Source organism: Lissotriton vulgaris, chromosome 5 (genome assembly GCF_964263255.1).
Source record: "Lissotriton vulgaris chromosome 5, aLisVul1.2, whole genome shotgun sequence".
NCBI lineage: Eukaryota > Metazoa > Chordata > Amphibia > Caudata > Salamandridae > Lissotriton > Lissotriton vulgaris.
In genome coordinates, this window is record NC_141693.1 from 539,329,813 (window position 1) to 539,343,772 (window position 13,960).

A 13,960-nucleotide genomic window follows, 5' to 3' on the forward strand; every position below is an offset into this window, starting at 1 on the left:
GGGACGCTTCCCCCCTCTCACCATGGCCAGACCTCATGGAAGTCTGCCTGATCAAACTCGGAGAAAAACGACCATCGAACTCGGAGAAAAACGACCATCGGCAAGGGGCTGAGAGGCAGAAGCGTCCCCGGGCCCCTGGGGGCCCCTGGCAGGCGGGCCCCAGGACTCCTTTTCCCTCTCAGCAAGGCCAGACCTCACAGAGGTATGCCTGATCAAACTCGGAGAAAAACGACCATCGGCAAGGGGCTGAGAGGCAGAAGCGTCCCCGGGCACCTGGGGGCCCCTGGCGGGTGGGCCCCGGGACGCATCCCCCCTCTCAGCATGGCCAGACCTCATGGAAGTCTGCCTGATCAAACTCGGAGAAAAACGACCATCGGCAAGGGGCTGAGAGGCAGAAGCGTCCCCAGGCCCCTGGGGGCCCCTGGCGGGTCGGCCCCGGGACGCCTTCCCCCTCTCAGCATGGCCAGACCTCATGGAAGTCTGCCTCATCAAACTCTTAGAAAAACGACCATCGAACCCTGATAAAAACGACCATCGGCAAGGGGCTGAGAGGCAGAAGCGTCCCCGGGCCCCTGGGGGCCCCTGGCGGGTGGGCCCCGGGACGCCTTCCCCCTCTCAGCATGGCCAGACCTCATGGAAGTCTGCCTGATCAAACTCGGAGAAAAACTACCATCGAACTCGGAGAAAAACAAACATCGGCAAGGGGCTGAGAGGCAGAAGCTTCCCCGGGCCCCTGGGGGCCCCTGGCAGGTGGGCCCTGGGACGCCTTTCCCCTCTCAGCATGGCCAGACCTCATGGAAGTCTGCCTGATCAAACTCGGAGAAAAACAACCATCGAACTCGGAGAAAAATGACCATCGGCAAGGGGCTGAGAGGCAGAAGCGTCCCCGGGCCCCTGGGGGTCCCTGGCAGCCCCCGGGACGCCTTTCCCCTCTCAGCATGGCCAGACCTCACGGAGGTATACCTGATCGAACTCGGAGAAAAACGACCATCTGCAAGGGGCTGAGAGGCAGAAGCGTACCCGGGCCCCTGGGGGCCCCTGGCGGGTCGGCCCCGGGACGCCTTCCCCCTCTCAGCATGGCCAGACCTCATGGAAGTCTGCCTCATCAAACTCTTAGAAAAACGACCATCGAACCCTGATAAAAACGACCATCGGCAAGGGGCTGAGAGGCAGAATCGTCCCCGGGCCCCTGGGGGCCCCTGGCGGGTGGGCCCTGGGACGCCTTCCCCCTCTCAGCATGGCCAGACCTCATGGAAGTCTGCCTGATCAAACTCGGAGAAAAACTACCATCGAACTCGGAGAAAAACGACCATCGGCAAGGGGCTGAGAGGCAGAAGCTTCCCCGGGCCCCTGGGGGCCCCTGGCAGGCGGGCCCCGGGACGCCTTTCCCCTCTCAGCATGGCCAGACCTCACGGAGGTATGCCTGATCGAACTCGGAGAAAAACGACCATCGGCAAGGGGCTGAGAGGCAGAAGCGTCCCCGGGCCCCCGGGGGCCCCTGGGGGGTGGGTCAGGGAAGCCTTCCCCCTCTCAGCATGGCCAGACCTCATGGAAGTCTGCCTGATCAAACTCGGAGAAAAACAACCATCGAACTCGGAGAAAAACGACCATCGGCAAGGGGCTGAGAGGCAGAAGCGTCCTCGGGCTCCTGGGGGTCCCTGGCAGCCCCCGGGACGCCTTTCCCCTCTCAGCATGGCCAGACCTCACGGAGGTATACCTGATCGAACTCGGAGAAAAACGACCATCGGCAAGGGGCTGAGAGGCAGAAGCGTCCCCGGGCCCCTGGGGGCCCCTGGCGGGTGGGCCCCGGGACGCATCCCCCCTCTCAGCATGGCCAGACCTCATGGAAGTCTGCCTGATTAAACTCGGAGAAAAACGACCATCAAACTCGGAGAAAAACGACCATCGGCAAGGGGCTGAGAGGCAGAAGCGTCCCCGGGCGGCCCCTGGCAGGCGGGCCCCGGGACGCCTTTTCCCTCTCAGCAAGGCCAGACCTCACGGCGGTATGCCTGATCAAACTCAGAGAAAAACGACCATCGGCAAGGGGCTGAGAGGCAGAAGCGTCCCCGGGCCCCTCAGTGCCCCTGGCGGGTGGGCCCCGGGACGCCTCCCCCCTCTCAGCATGGCCAGACCTCATGGAAGTCTGCCTCATCAAACTCTTAGAAAAACGACCATCGAACCCTGATAAAAACGACCATCGACAAGGGGCCGAGAGGCAGGAGTGTCCCCGGGCCCCTGGGGGCCCCTGGCGGGTGGGCCCCGGGACGCTTCCCCCCTCTCAGCATGGCCAGACCCTGGGACGCCTTTTCCCTCTCAGCATGGCCAGACGTCACGGAGGTATGCCTGATCAAACTCAGAGAAAAACGACCTTCGGCAAGGGGCTGAGAGGCAGAAGCGTCCCCGGGCCCCTGGGGGTCCCTGGCAGCCCCCGGGACGCCTTTCCCCAGAGAGGCAGAAGCGTCCCTAGGCCCCTGGGGGCCCCTGGCAGGCGGGCCCCGGGACACCTTCCCCCTCAAACTCGGTGAAAAAGGACCATCGGCAATGGGCTGAGAGGCAAGAGTGTCCCCAGGACATGGGGGCCCCGGCGGGCAGGCCCCAGGGCTGCTTTCCCCTGATTCAGAATCTCCGGAGGTCTGACTGACCCTCTCCCTAGTAATCCGGAGGAACATTACCCCCCTTTCTTGTAATCTGTGCACTCGAGGTCACATAGGGGACCCAAGGCACGAACGAGCCCGACCTCCTGGAGCCCTGGTTGGGATCCGGGAGGCGAATGGCACCTCATCGGGACTTCCAGGGAAGTTCGGTCATCTGGTCGCCCCATAGGTAAGCATTGCGGTCGACCAGATGGCCGAGGGAATCGGGGCGACCAGATGAAAGAGGAGCCGTCTGGACACCCTGTGCCCCAACGAAGGAGTCAGCGGGCTCCGCGGCATGGCCGACCGGAGGCCCAGAGCCCCAAAGCCCCAGCTGGGCCCCAGCCATGGAGGCTCCCAGGGGGCCCCGACAGGCCCTCCGACCCGGGGCCCCCTGGCACTTTGACAAGCAGGGAGGACTGCCCGGGCACAACGGAACCCCGACCTGGGCTCTTGGCAGTGCAGCAGGCCGGGGGACAGGGCCCAGGGCCCGAGCACCCAGCTCGGGGCTCTGGGGCTCCGGGGCTCTGTGCCTCCGGGCCTCCGGGGCTCTGGGGCTGCAGGGATGCAGGGCTCGGGGACTGCAGGGCTCCAAGGCTCGGGGGGCTGCAGGGCTCCGGGGCTGCAGGGCAGCAGGGCTCCAGGGCTCGGGGGCTCCAGGGCAGCAGGGCTGCAGGGCTGCGGGGCTCCATTGCTCCAGGGCTCCAGGCCTCCGGGGCTGCTGGGCTCCAAGGTTTCGGGCCTCCATGGCCCGGGACCCATGGAGCCCGTCCCGGGTACTTTCCCACTCTGCGGCCCGAAGGAGGGAGCCCCGAATGCCTGGGAGGTGCTGCCCGGGCATCGCTTATCTGGTCCCCAGCAGGGAACCACCAGCCCCGGGAGGGTGTTTGGGCATACCCCTGCACCTACTAATCCGGAGGAAAATTACCCCCCTTTCTTGTAATCCGTGCACTCGAGGTGACAGAGGGGACCCAGGGCACAAAAGTGCCCAACCTCCTGGAGCCCAGGATGGGATCCGGGAGGCGAATGGCACCTCATAAGGACTTCCAGGGAAGTCCGGCCATCTAGTCGCCCCATAGGAAAGAATTGCAGCCGACCGGATGGCCGAGGCGAGAGGGGCGACCTGATGGCCGGGACCGAAAGGACGCCCATCTGCCTGCCTCGGGCCTGTAGGGCTCAGGAGCTGCAGGGCTCCGGGGCTCCGGGGCTGCAGGGCTCGGGGACTGCAGGGCTCCACGGCTCGGGGGGCTGCAGGGCTCCGGGGCTCCAGGGCTCCAAGGCTGCTGGGCTCCAGGGCAGCAGGGCTCCAGGGCTCCAGGGCCCAGGACCCATGGAGCCTATCCCGGGTACTTTGCCACTCTGCGGCCCGGAGGAGGGAGCCCCGGATGCCTGGGAGGTGTTCCCCGGGCATCGCCCATCTGGTCCCCAGCAAGGAACCACCAGACCTGGGAGGGTGTTTGGGCATACCCTTGTACCTACTAATCCGGAGGAAAATTACCCCCCTTTCTTGTAATATGTGCACTCGAGGTGACAGAGGGGACCCAGGGCACGAACGTGCCCGACCTCCTGGAGCCCTGGCTGGGATCCGGGAGGTGAATGGCATCTCATAGGGACTTCCAGGGAAATCCGGCCATCTAGTCGCCCCATAGGAAGGCATTGCGGGCGACCAGATGGCCGTGGCGAGAGGGGCGACCAGATGGCCGGGACCGAAATGACGCCAATCTGCCTGCCCCGGGCCTTTAGGGCTCAGGAGCTGCAGGGCTCCAGGGCTCCAGGGCTCCGGGGCTCCGGGGCTCTGGGGCTGCAGGGATGCAGGGCTCGGGGACTGCAGGGCTCCACGGCTCGGGGGGCTGCAGGGCTCCAGGGCTGCAGGGCTCCAGGGCTCCAGGGCTCCAGGGCTCCAGGGCTGCAGGGCTCTGGGGCTTCAGGGCAGCAGGGCTCCACGGCTTGAGGGGCTGCAGGGCTCCGGGGCTCCAGGGCTGCAGGGCTCGGGGACTGCAGGGCTCCACGGCTCGGGGGGCTGCAGGGCTCCGGGGCTCCAGGGCTCCAGGGCTCCAGGGCTGCAGGGCTCCGGGGCTGCTGTGCTCCAGGGCAGCAGGGCTCCAGGGCTCAGGACCCATGGAGCCTATCCCGGGTACTTTGCCACTCTGCGGCCCGGAGGAGGGAGCCCCGGATGCCTGGGAGGTGCTGCCCGGGCATCGCTCATCTGGTCCCCAGCAGGGAACCACCAGCCCCGGGAGGGTGTTTGGGCATACCCTTGCACCTACTAATCTGGAGGAAAATTACCCCCCTTTCTTGTAATCCGTGCACTCGAGGTGACAGAGGGGACCCAGGGCACAAAACTGCCCGACCTCCTGGAGCCCTGGCTGGGATCCGGGAGGTGAATGGCATCTCATAGGGACTTCCAGGGAAGTCCGGCCATCTAGTCGCCCCATAGGAAAGCATTGCGGGCGACCAGATGGCCGTGGCGAGAGGGGCGACCAGATGGCCGGGACCGAAATGACGCCAATCTGCCTGCCCCGGGCCTTTAGGGCTCAGGAGCTGCAGGGCTCCGGGGCTCCGGGGCTGCAGGGCTCGGGGACTGCAGGGCTCCACGGCTCGGGGGGCTGCAGGGCTCCGGGGCTCCAGGGCTCCAGGGCTCCAGGGCTCCAGGGCTGCAGGGCTCCGGGGCTGCTGTGCTCCAGGGCAGCAGGGCTCCAGGGCTCCAGGGCCCAGGACCCATGGAGCCTATCCCTGGTACTTTGCCACTCTGCGGCCCGGAGGAGGGAGCCCTTTATGCCTGGGAGGTGTTCCCCGGGCTTCGCCCATCTGGTCCCCAGCAGGGAACTACCAGACCTGGGAGGGTGTTTGGGCATACCCTTGCACCTACTAATCCGGAGGAAAATTACCCCCCTTTCTTGTAATCTGTGCACTCGAGGTGACAGAGGGGACCCAGGGCGCAAACGTGCCCGACCTCCTGGAGCCCTGTCTCGGATCCGGGAGGCGAATGGCATCTCATAGGGACTTCCAGGGAAATCCGGCCATCTAGTCGCCCCATAGGAAGGCATTGCGGGCGACCAGATGGCCGTGGCGAGAGGGGCGACCAGATGGCCGGGACCGAAATGACGCCAATCTGCCTGCCCCGGGCCTTTAGGGCTCAGGAGCTGCAGGGCTCCAGGGCTCCGGGGCTCCGGGGCCCTGGGGCTGCAGGGATGCAGGGCTCGGGGACTGCAGGGCTCCACGGCTCGGGGGGCTGCAGGGCTCCGGGGCTGCAGGGCTCCAGGGCTCCAGGGCTCCAGGGCTCCAGTGCTGCAGGGCTCCAGGGCTCTGGGGCTTCAGGGCAGCAGGGCTCCAGGGCTCCGGGGCTCCAGGGCCCGGGACCCATGGAGCCCGTCCCGGGTACTTTCCCACTCTGCGGCCCGGAGGAGGGAGCCCCGAATGCCTGGGAGGTGCTGCCCGGGCATCGCTCATCTGGTCCCCAGCAGGGACCACCAGCCCCGGGAGGGTGTTTGGGCATACCCTTGCACGTACTAATCCGGAGGAAAATTACCCCCCTTTCTTGTAATCCGTGCACTCGAGGTGACAGAGGGGACCCAGGGCACAAAAGTGCCTGACCTCCTGGAGCCCAGGATGGGATCCGGGAGGCGAATGGCACCTCATAGGGACTTCCAGGGAAGTCCGGCCATCTAGTCGCCCCATAGGAAAGAATTGCGGGCGACCAGATGGCCGAGGCGAGAGGGGCGACCTGATGGCCGGGACCGAAAGGACGCCAATCTGCCTGCCTCGGGCCTGTAGGGCTCAGGAGCTGCAGGGCTCCGGGGCTGCAGGGCTCGGGGACTGCAGGACTCCACGGCTCGGGGGGCTGCAGGGCTCCGGGGCTCCAGAGCTCCAGGGCTCCAGGGCTGCAGGGCTCCGGGGCTGCTGGGCTCCAGGGCAGCAGGGCTCCAGGGCTCCAGGGCCCAGGACCCATGGAGCCTTTCCCGGGTACTTTGCCACTCTGCGGCCCGGAGGAGGGAGCCCCGGATGCCTGGGAGGTGTTCCCGGGCATCGCCCATCTGGTCCCCAGCAGGGAACCACCAGACCTGGGAGGGTGTTTGGGCATACCCTTGCACCTACTAATCCGGAGGAAAATTACCCCCCTTTCTTGTAATCTGTGCACTCGAGGTGACAGAGGGGACCCAGGGCGCAAACGTGCCCGACCTCCTGGAGCCCTGTCTCGGATCCGGGAGGCGAATGGCATCTCATAGGGACTTCCAGGGAAATCCGGCCATCTAGTCGCCCCATAGGAAAGCATTGCGGGCGACCAGATGGCCGTGGCGAGAGGGGTGACCAGATGGCCGGGACCGAAAGGACGCCAATCTGCCTGCCTCGGGCCTGTAGGGCTCAGGAGCTGCAGGGCTCCGGGGCTGCAGGGCTCGGGACTGCAGGACTCCACAGCTCGGGGGGCTGCAGGGCTCCGGGGCTCCAGGGCTCCAGGGCTCCAGGGCTCCAGGGCTGCAGGGCTCCGGGCTGCTGGGCTCCAGGGCAGCAGGGCTCCAGGGCTCCAGGGCCCAGGACCCATGGAGCCTTTCCCGGGTACTTTGCCACTCTGCGGCCTGGAGGAGGGAGCCCCGGATGCCTGGGAGGTGTTCCCGGGCATCGCCCATCTGGTCCCCAGCAGGGAACCACCAGACCTGGGAGGGTGTTTGGGCATACCCTTGCACCTACTAATCCGGAGGAAAATTACCCCCCTTTCTTGTAATCTGTGCACTCGAGGTGACAGAGGAGACCCAGGGCGCAAACGTGCCTGACCTCCTGGAGCCCTGGCTGGGATCCGGGAGGCGAATGGCATCTCATAGGGACTTCCAGGGAAGTCCGGCCATCTAGTCGCCCCATAGAAAAGCATTTTAGGCGACCAGATGGCCGAGGCGAGAGGGGCGACCTGATAGCCGGGACCGAAATGACGCCAATCTGCCTGCCCCGGGCATGCAGGGCTCCGGGGCTGCAGGGCTCCTCGGGGGCTCCAGGGCTCCCGGGCTCCAGGGCTGCAGGGCTTCAGGGCTCCAGGGCTCCGGGGGGGCTCCAGGGCTCCAGGGGCTGTAGGGCTCTGGGGGCTCCAGGGCTCCGGGTGCTCCAGGGCTGCAGGGCTCCGGGGCTGCAGGGCTCCTCGGGGGCTGCAGGGCTCCTCGGGGGCTCCAGGGCTCCCGGGCTCCAGGGCTGCAGGGCTGCAGGGCTCCAGGGGGGCTCCTGGGCTCCAGGGGCTGTAGGGCTCCGGGGGCTCCAGGGTTCCGGGGGCTCCAGGGCTGCAGGACGGAGAGGTATTGCCACACCACCAGGCTCAAGCCCCGGGCCTGCTCCCGGTCCCTGCTTCTGAAACCCTAGCCAGGCCGGAGAAAGAGCCTCCCTTGGCTCGGATGAACGCCTGGAACCCCGGCCGGCTTGCAGGACGGGGAAGCTCCAGCAAACCCATGGCCGGCCGTACGGAGCTCAAGCCCCGGGCCCGCTCCCGGTCCCTGCTTCCAAAACCCTAGCCAGGCCGGGGAGAGCCTCCCTTGGCCCTGATGAACGCCCGGAACCTCGGCCGGCTTGCGGGACGGGGAGGCTCCAGCAACCCCATAGCCTACCGGACGGAGCTCAAGCCCCGGGCCCGGTCCCTGCTTCCGAAACCCTAGCCAGCCCGGGGAGAGCCTCCCTTGGCCCCGATGAACGCCCGGAACCTTGGCCGGCTTGCAGGACGGAGCTCAGGCCCCAGGCCCAGCCTACCAACCCTAGCCGGGCCCGGGGAGAGCCTCCCGGTGGACCCCCCTGTCCCCAGCACCCAGACCCTGGGCCAGAACCAAGGAGTGTTAAGCCCAGGCCACGTCCTCTCCCCGACGGCCTGCCCGGGGAGCCCATTTTTGTTGACTATTAAGCCCCCACGTAGTGGGGGCTTACAGAACCTAGGGGAAGGACAAAAGTTGGAGTTAGCCCGGCCGCCAGCCCGCAGGGCCATCTGGTCGCCCAGCCCACAGGGCCATCTGGTCACCCTGCCCGCAGGGCAATCTGGTCGCGCAGCCAGGCAGCCAGATGACCCAGGACGACCCAGCGCCCGGATGGCCTGGGAGGATGCTGTACCCAGTCGCCCTTGCAGTCCAGCGAGGGTGGCCAGGCGCTGCTGCTGTTTGCCTTCCTGCTCGACTTGCCCATGCAGCAGTGGGAAGCGGAGGCCCGGCCGGCGGCGGCCCAGGCCATCTGGTCACCCTGCTGACCCGCAAGGGAAGGTGTGGCCCCCATCCCCGCACCACGGTGGGGCAGGGACGGGAGGGGAGGCCCCCCTGCCGAAGGGCACGTGGTGGAGGCAGCCTCCCACAGGCCCACGTTACCCCTCCGCATCCCTCCCGCCGGCCAGGCGGCAGAGGGACCCACCCCTGGGTGTGATGGAGGGAGGCTTCCACGGGCGCCCACGCACGGAAAGAGACAAAAGCTTGGCTCAGAGGATGACTTTCAATAGATCGCAGCGAGGTAGCTTCTCTGCTACTTACGAAACCCTGACCCAGATCGTCTACGAATGATTTAGCAACGGGTGCCCCACGAACATGCGCCTGATCAAACTCGGAGAAAAAGGACCATCGGCAAGGGGCTGAGAGGCAGGAGTGTCCCCGGGCCCCTGAGTGCCCCTGGCTGGCGGACCCCGGGATGCCTTCCGCCTCTAAGCATGGCCACACCTCATGGAAGTCTGCCTGATCAAACTCGGAGAAAAACGACCATCGAACCCTGATAAAAACAACCATCAACAAGGGGGCGAGAGGCAGTAAGCGTCCACGGGCCCCTGGGGCCCCTGGCGGGTGGGCCCCAGGACGACCTTCCCCTCTCTGCATGGCCAGACCTCACGGAGGTATGCCTGATCAAATTTGGAGAAAAACGACCATCGGCAAGGGGCTGAGAGGCAGGAGCGTCCCCGGGATCTTGGGGGCCCCTGGCAGGCAGGCCCCGGGATGCCTCCCCTCCTCTCAGCATGGCCGGACCTCATGGAAGTCTGCCTGATCAAACTCGGAAAAAAACAACCATCGAACTCGGCGAAAAACAACCATCGGCAAGGGGCCAAGAGGCAGAAGTGTCCACGGGCCCCTGGGGGCCCCTGGCAGGCGGTCCCCAGGACACCTTCCCCCCCTCAGCATGGCCAGACCTCACGGAGGTCTGTGCCTGATCAAACTCGGAGAAAACGGACCATCGGCAAGGGGCTGAGAGGCAGGAGCTTCCCCGGGCCCCTGGGGGCCCCTGGCAGGCGGGCCCCGGGACGCCTTCCCCCTCTCAGCATGGCCAGACATCATGGAAGTCTGCCTCATCAAACTCTTAGAAAAACGACCATCGAACCCTGATATAAACGACCATCGACAAGGGGCCGAGAGGCAGGATTGTTCCCGGGCCCCTGGGGGCCCCTGGCAGGCGGGCCCTGGGACGCCTTTCCCCTCTCAGCATGGCCAGACCTCACGGAGGTATGCCTGATCGAACTCGGAGAAAAACGACCATCGGCAAGGGGCTGAGAGGCAGAAGCGTCCCCGGGCCCCTGGGGGCCCCTGGCGGGTCGGCCCCAGGACGCCTTCCCCCTCTCAGCATGGCCAGACCTCATGGAAGTCTGCCTCATCAAACTCTTAGAAAAACGACCATCGAACCCTGATAAAAACGACCATCGGCAAGGGGCTGAGAGGCAGAAGCGTCCCCGGGCCCCTGGGGGCCCCTGGCGGGTGGGCCCCGGGACGCCTTCCCCCTCTCAGCATGGCCAGACCTCATGGAAATCTGCCTGATCAAACTCGGAGAAAAACTACCATCGAACTCGGAGAAAAACAAACATCGGCAAGGGGCTGAGAGGCAGAAGCTTCCCCGGGCCCCTGGGGCCCCTGGCAGGCGGGCCCTGGGACGCCTTTCCCCTCTCAGCATGGCCAGACCTCACGGAGGTATGCCTGATCGAACTCGGAGAAAAACGACCATCGGCAAGGGGCTGAGAGGCAGAAGCTTCCCCGGGCCCCTGGGGGCCCCTGGCGGGTGGGCCCCGGGACGCCTTCCCCCTCTCAGCATGGCCAGACCTCATGGAAGTCTGCCTGATCAAACTCGGAGAAAAACTACCATCGAACTCGGAGAAAAACAAACATCGGCAAGGGGCTGAGAGGCAGAAGCTTCCCCGGGCCCCTGGGGGCCCCTGGCAGGCGGGCCCTGGGACGCCTTTCCCCTCTCAGCATGGCCAGACCTCACGGAGGTATGCCTGATCGAACTCGGAGAAAAACGACCATCGGCAAGGGGCTGAGAGGCAGAAGCGTCCCCGGGCCCCTGGGGGGCCTGGCGGGTGGGTCCCGGGACGCCTTCCCCCTCTCAGCATGGCCAGACCTCATGGAAGTCTGCCTGATCAAACTCGGAGAAAAACAACCATCGAACTCGGAGAAAAACGACCATCGGCAAGGGGCTGAGAGGCAGAAGCGTCCCCGGGCCCCTGGGGGTCCCTGGCAGCCCCCGGGACGCCTTTCCCCTCTCAGCATGGCCAGACCTCACGGAGGTATACCTGATCGAACTCGGAGAAAAACGACCATCGGCAAGGGGCTGAGAGGCAGAAGCGTCCCCGGGCCCCTGGGGGCCCCTGGCGGGTGGGCCCCAGGACGCTTCCCCCCTCTCACCATGGCCAGACCTCATGGAAGTCTGCCTGATCAAACTCGGAGAAAAACGACCATCGAACTCGGAGAAAAACGACCATCGGCAAGGGGCTGAGAGGCAGAAGCGTCCCCGGGCCCCTGGGGGCCCCTGGCAGGTGGGCCCCAGGACTCCTTTTCCCTCTCAGCAAGGCCAGACCTCACAGAGGTATGCCTGATCAAACTCGGAGAAAAACGACCATCGGCAAGGGGCTGAGAGGCAGAAGCGTCCCCGGGCACCTGGGGGCCCCTGGCGGGTGGGCCCCGGGACGCATCCCCCCTCTCAGCATGGCCAGACCTCATGGAAGTCTGCCTGATCAAACTCGGAGAAAAACGACCATCGGCAAGGGGCTGAGAGGCAGAAGCGTCCCGGGCCCCTGGGGGCCCCTGGCGGGTGGACCCCGGGATGCCTTCCCCCTCTCAGCATGGCCAGACGTCATGGAAGTCTGCCTCATCAAACTCTTAGAAAAACGACCATCGAACCCTGATATAAACGACCATCGACAAGGGGCCGAGAGGCAGGATTGTTCCCGGGCCCCTGGGGGCCCCTGGCAGGCGGGCCCTGGGACGCCTTTCCCCTCTCAGGATGGCCAGACCTCACGGAGGTATGCCTGCTCGAACTCGGAGAAAAACGACCATCGGCAAGGGGCTGAGAGGCAGAAGCGTCCCCAGGCCCCTGGGGGCCCCTGGCGGGTCGGCCCCGGGACGCCTTCCCCCTCTCAGCATGGCCAGACCTCATGGAAGTCTGCCTCATCAAACTCTTAGAAAAACGACCATCGAACCCTGATAAAAACGACCATCGGCAAGGGGCTGAGAGGCAGAAGCGTCCCCGGGCCCCTGGGGGCCCCTGGCGGGTGGGCCCCGGACGCCTTCCCCCTCTCAGCATGGCCAGACCTCATGGAAGTCTGCCTGATCAAACTTGGAGAAAAACTACCATCGAACTCGGAGAAAAACAAACATCGGCAAGGGGCTGAGAGGCAGAAGCTTCCCCGGGCCCCTGGGGGCCCCTGGCAGGTGGGCCCTGGGACGCCTTTCCCCTCTCAGCATGGCCAGACCTCATGGAAGTCTGCCTGATCAAACTCGGAGAAAAACAACCATCGAACTCGGAGAAAAATGACCATCGGCAAGGGGCTGAGAGGCAGAAGCGTCCCCGGGCCCCTGGGGGTCCCTGGCAGCCCCCGGGACGCCTTTCCCCTCTCAGCATGGCCAGACCTCACGGAGGTATACCTGATCGAACTCGGAGAAAAACGACCATCTGCAAGGGGCTGAGAGGCAGAAGCGTACCCGGGCCCCTGGGGGCCCCTGGCGGGTCGGCCCCGGGACGCCTTCCCCCTCTCAGCATGGCCAGACCTCATGGAAGTCTGCCTCATCAAACTCTTAGAAAAACGACCATCGAACCCTGATAAAAACGACCATCGGCAAGGGGCTGAGAGGCAGAATCGTCCCCGGGCCCCTGGGGGCCCCTGGCGGGTGGGCCCTGGGACGCCTTCCCCCTCTCAGCATGGCCAGACCTCATGGAAGTCTGCCTGATCAAACTCGGAGAAAAACTACCATCGAACTCGGAGAAAAACGACCATCGGCAAGGGGCTGAGAGGCAGAAGCTTCCCCGGGCCCCTGGGGGCCCCTGGCAGGCGGGCCCCGGGACGCCTTTCCCCTCTCAGCATGGCCAGACCTCACGGAGGTATGCCTGATCGAACTCGGAGAAAAACGACCATCGGCAAGGGGCTGAGAGGCAGAAGCGTCCCCGGGCCCCCGGGGGCCCCTGGGGGGTGGGTCAGGGAAGCCTTCCCCCTCTCAGCATGGCCAGACCTCATGGAAGTCTGCCTGATCAAACTCGGAGAAAAACAACCATCGAACTCGGAGAAAAACGACCATCGGCAAGGTGCTGAGAGGCAGAAGCGTCCTCGGGCTCCTGGGGGTCCCTGGCAGCCCCCGGGACGCCTTTCCCCTCTCAGCATGGCCAGACCTCACGGAGGTATACCTGATCGAACTCGGAGAAAAACGACCATCGGCAAGGGGCTGAGAGGCAGAAGCGTCCCCGGGCCCCTGGGGGCCCCTGGCGGGTGGGCCCCGGGACGCATCCCCCCTCTCAGCATGGCCAGACCTCATGGAAGTCTGCCTGATTAAACTCGGAGAAAAACGACCATCAAACTCGGAGAAAAACGACCATCGGCAAGGGGCTGAGAGGCAGAAGCGTCCCCGGGCGGCCCCTGGCAGGCGGGCCCCGGGACGCCTTTTCCCTCTCAGCAAGGCCAGACCTCACGGCGGTATGCCTGATCAAACTCGGAGAAAAACGACCATCGGCAAGGGGCTGAGAGGCAGAAGCGTCCCCGGGCCCCTCAGTGCCCCTGGCGGGTGGGCCCCGGGACGCCTCCCCCCTCTCAGCATGGCCAGACCTCATGGAAGTCTGCCTCATCAAACTCTTAGAAAAACGACCATCGAACCCTGATAAAAACGACCATCGACAAGGGGCCGAGAGGCAGGAGTGTCCCCGGGCCCCTGGGGGCCCCTGGCAGGCGGGCCCCGGGACGCCTTTCCCCTCTCAGCATGGCCAGACGTCACGGAGGTATGCCTGATCAAACTCAGAGAAAAACGACCTTCGGCAAGGGGCTGAGAGGCAGAAGCGTCCCCGGGCCCCTGGGGGTCCCTGGCAGCCCCCGGGACGCCTTTCCCCTCTCAGCATGGCCAGACCTCAACGAGGTATACCTGATC